We start from the raw sequence: 5,000 nt of genomic DNA on the forward strand, positions 1-5,000 counted from the left end.
CGCACTACTCTCTGCCTGTAACACGCACACAGACAATATGTAAGCACCAGCATGGAACAACACCCAGTGCATCCTCTCCGCCACATTAGACAATCCACACTGTCATAACCAGACTGGGAGGTCCACTCAGAAAACAGAATATCCCACCCACCCGACAACCACCATTGCTCAGCCAAGCCACCAACACCCAGACATGTCCTACACAGGGGTGCACCCAACATCACAATACTGCCTCCTCTCACAGCACACAAACAATGGCAGGAATGAAAGACACAGGTCTGCCACAAGCATGGAATGAGAGCGCCGCCTGTCATGAGCCAAAGGTGCATCCTGACGTGGCAAATCAGATGATGCCGCAGGCATCCACTTACTATAATCACAATCAACAAACCGGCCGCCCCGCCCCGCCCCCCATTAAACCTTTCCTTACAACAATGTGTACCTTAACCTAACCTATATCGTACCGTAACCTAACCTATATCGTACCGTAACCTAACCTATGTCGTACCGTAACCTAACCTATGTCGTACCGTAACCTAACCTATGTCGTACCGTAACCTAACCTATGTCGTACCGTAACCTAACCTATGTCGTACCGTAACCTAACCTATGTCGTACCGTAACCTAACCTATGTCGTACCGTAACCTAACCTATGTCGTACCTTAACCTAACCTATGTCGTACCTTAACCTAACCTATGTCGTACCTTAACCTAACCTATGTCGTACCTTAACCTAACCTATGTCGTACCTTAACCTAACCTATGTCGTACCTTAACCTAACCTATGTCGTACCTTAACCTAACCTATGTCGTACCTTAACCTAACCTATGTCGTACCTTAACCTAACCTATGTCGTACCTTAACCTAACCTATGTCGTACCTTAACCTAACCTATGTCGTACCTTAACCTAACCTATGTCGTACCTTAACCTAACCTATGTCGTACCTTAACCTAACCTATGTCGTACCTTAACCTAACCTATGTCGTACCTTAACCTAACCTATGTCGTACCTTAACCTAACCTATGTCGTACCTTAACCTAACCTATGTCGTACCTTAACCTAACCTATGTCGTACCTTAACCTAACCTATGTCGTACCTTAACCTAACCTATGTCGTACCTTAACCTAACCTATGTCGTACCTTAACCTAACCTATGTCGTACCTTAACCTAACCTATGTCGTACCTTAACCTAACCTATGTCGTACCTTAACCTAACCTATGTCGTACCTTAACCTAACCTATGTCGTACCTTAACCTAACCTATGTCGTACCTTAACCTAACCTATGTCGTACCTTAACCTAACCTATGTCGTACCTTAACCTAACCTATGTCGTACCTTAACCTAACCTATGTCGTACCTTAACCTAACCTGTATTGCGCCTTAACCTAACCTGTATTGCGCCTTAACCTAACCTGTATTGCGCCTTAACGTAACCTGTATTGCGCCTTAACGTAACCTGTATTGCGCCTTAACGTAACCTGTATTGCGCCTTAACGTAACCTGTATTGCGCCTTAACGTAACCTGTATTGCGCCTTAACGTAACCTGTATTGCGCCTTAACGTAACCTGTATTGCGCCTTAACGTAACCTGTATTGCGCCTTAACGTAACCTGTATTGCGCCTTAACGTAACCTGTATTGCGCCTTAACGTAACCTGTATTGCGCCTTAACGTAACCTGTATTGCGCCTTAACGTAACCTGTATTGCGCCTTAACGTAACCTGTATTGCGCCTTAACGTAACCTGTATTGCGCCTTAACGTAACCTGTATTGCGCCTTAACGTAACCTGTATTGCGCCTTAACGTAACCTGTATTGCGCCTTAACGTAACCTGTATTGCGCCTTAACGTAACCTGCATTGCGCCTTAACGTAACCTGCATTGCGCCTTAACGTAACCTGTATTGCGCCTTAACGTAACCTGTATTGCGCCTTAACGTAACCTGTATTGCGCCTTAACGTAACCTGTATTGCGCCTTAACGTAACCTGTATTGCGCCTTAACGTAACCTGTATTGCGCCTTAACGTAACCGATATTGCGCCTTAACGTAACCTATATTGCGCCGTAACGTAACCTATATTGCGCCGTAACGTAACCCACATTGCCCCTTAACGTAACCCACATTGCCCCTTAACGTAACCCACATTGCCCCTTAACGTAACCCAACACACGTTGGGCCTTAACCCAACACACGTTGGGCCTTAACCCAACACACGTTGGGCCTTAACCCAACACACGTTGGGCCTTAACCCAACACACGTTGGGCCTTAACCCAACACACGTTGGGCCTTAACCCAACACACGTTGGGCCTTAACCCAACACACGTTGGGCCTTAACCCAACACACGTTGGGCCTTAACCCAACACACGTTGGGCCTTAACCCAACACACGTTGGGCCTTAACCTGCTCTGTAATTGTCATACGACGCGTTAAATTAGTGTAGTGTTGCCTAACTGCAACCCCCGCAATATAGTTTGCTACTCGCACTGCCCGGTCCCCAGTGTATCGCTTCATGTTAAACACCTTGCAGCTATACACTGTAATGTGGATGGCAGCAGGACGTACATGCTCAATGCCCTTTGCAGTTGTTCATTGGCATTTGCAGTTGTTCATTGGCATTCGCATGTGCGAAGCACTTAGCCTACGCTGTGGTACGGCCTGTGTCAACTGTCCGCTGATGTTGTACGTCCAAATCACACACTGTACTGCACATTGGTCCTCATGTACTGAATGATACATCGTGGTACATGTGACCGTACAACGACTGCGCCAACAACGGCGAACCATGCGGTCCAAATGTTGTGCACTCAGCTACGTGTCGTCTCCCTATAAGAGCTGGATTGCAGTGTGGTATGCCCTGGATGGCGATCAGCATGAGCCGTCTGTTGATGTAGTGGCGCGTGTTGTCAGACGTAGTCGTCTCTTCTCACACACCGTGATAGCATGGTGCACTGCGTTCCACATCTGCGACATGCGACAGAGGCCGGTTGACAGTCGTTCGCGCAATGGACATCGCATACGTACGGGGGCCACCTTCCACGTGTTCGCGAAGCGTGCACATGTTGTTGCGTGTATGTGGGCAGACATAGTGTGTCGTGACACCTGACACAGGCATGCAACAATCGTTGAATTTGCAAATGGCGATGGACGCCTACGTTTGCTGGTGACGTTATGCAAATGAACAACTGGTAAACCGTTGTGGTGCGGTTGTTCTCGCTAGAGGTGAATCAGTGATGGCGACGATCGGTTGAGCTACCAACCGGTTGTTCCAGCGATACCCACCATGCCCACGAACGTGAATGGCATCTGGGTGTGAAGCGATACGCGGCGGTGGCTGGGTGGGACCGTCCCCGGCCGGTGAGGGGGGGCCTCCCGGCGTGCTGGCCGCGCGGTGCGTGGGCGCACGCGCTACAGCCGGCTGGTGGGGGCGGCCAGTGGCAGGCGCGCCGGCCGACGGAGGCGGCAGGCGGCGCAGCTGCGCGCCGGCGCACCCTGCACGCGGCGCCGTGCGGCCAAAGTAGGTCCTCGCGGGCCCGGTGCGAAGCGCGGTGGACATCTGCAGTGTGCTGGTCCGATTGAGGACTGTGTGCGCTGAGGATGCGCCGCCGCCCGGCGCTCGGCGCCGCGACGCCGTCTGCTGCTCGGTCGCCTCTGCGGTTCTCGCAGGTGGTTTGTATCGCAGCTGTGCGGACGTGTTGGCGCGTGCGCTGTGCTGGGAGAGTTCGCTTCGGCACCCAAGTGGGGCTTTTGTCCTTCTGTGGCGCTGGCGTTGGAGCTGCCGGTCACCGTAGGTGGCGCGTGTTGTCTCCCGCCGGCAATGCCACGACAGCACGCTCCCGGGCCTCTGTCGGCAGCGGCAAGCTCAGTTGGGAGCACGGGTGGTCGCACCTAAAGCGTCTACTCGCCAAACTCCGGGCGATTGCGCCTCTCTCGAACCCGACCAAGTACTTAGGACGGCGCTGCGCGCCGCCGGGACCTGAGAGGGTTTCGAGGTGTATTGTGCAGGGGAGCTCAGCCTCCTCCTGTTTGCAGAATAATTGAGCGGACGCTTGCGTGTTCGCGCGGGCCCCCGGGACACACTCCCGGGCGGCCGGCTGCTCAGCTCTAGTTGACGCAGCTCCCTGGTTGATCCTGCCAGTAGTCATATGCTTGTCTCAAAGATTAAGCCATGCATGTCTCAGTACAAGCCGCATTAAGGTGAAACCGCGAATGGCTCATTAAATCAGTTATGGTTCCTTAGATCGTACCCACGTTACTTGGATAACTGTGGTAATTCTAGAGCTAATACATGCAAACAGAGTCCCGACCAGAGATGGAAGGGACGCTTTTATTAGATCAAAACCAATCGGTCGGCTCGTCCGGTCCGTTTGCCTTGGTGACTCTGAATAACTTTGGGCTGATCGCACGGTCCTCGTACCGGCGACGCATCTTTCAAATGTCTGCCTTATCAACTGTCGATGGTAGGTTCTGCGCCTACCATGGTTGTAACGGGTAACGGGGAATCAGGGTTCGATTCCGGAGAGGGAGCCTGAGAAACGGCTACCACATCCAAGGAAGGCAGCAGGCGCGCAAATTACCCACTCCCGGCACGGGGAGGTAGTGACGAAAAATAACGATACGGGACTCATCCGAGGCCCCGTAATCGGAATGAGTACACTTTAAATCCTTTAACGAGTATCTATTGGAGGGCAAGTCTGGTGCCAGCAGCCGCGGTAATTCCAGCTCCAATAGCGTATATTAAAGTTGTTGCGGTTAAAAAGCTCGTAGTTGGATTTGTGTCCCACGCTGTTGGTTCACCGCCCGTCGGTGTTTAACTGGCATGTATCGTGGGACGTCCTGCCGGTGGGGCGAGCCGAAGGCGTGCGACGCGCCTCGTGCGTGCTCGTGCGTCCCGAGGCGGACCCCGTTGCAATCCTACCAGGGTGCTCTTGAGTGAGTGTCTCGGTGGGCCGGCACGTTTACTTTGAACAAATTAGAGTGCTTAAAGCAGGC

At 52.2% G+C, this 5,000-nt stretch overlaps 1 non-coding gene across 1 annotated transcript in view; it reads left to right on the forward strand.

The window, feature by feature from the left end:
• The first annotated feature begins 4,126 nt into the window (after positions 1–4,126).
• LOC124574474 overlaps positions 4,127–5,000 on the forward strand; it is a 1,910-nt gene continuing 1,036 nt past the window's right edge. The window contains exon 1 of the ribosomal RNA XR_006972296.1: positions 4,127–5,000. This exon is cut by the window's right edge and continues 1,036 nt beyond it. This is a non-coding gene — a ribosomal RNA (small subunit ribosomal RNA).

This window comes from Schistocerca americana, unplaced genomic scaffold (genome assembly GCF_021461395.2).
Source record: "Schistocerca americana isolate TAMUIC-IGC-003095 unplaced genomic scaffold, iqSchAmer2.1 HiC_scaffold_215, whole genome shotgun sequence".
NCBI lineage: Eukaryota > Metazoa > Arthropoda > Insecta > Orthoptera > Acrididae > Schistocerca > Schistocerca americana.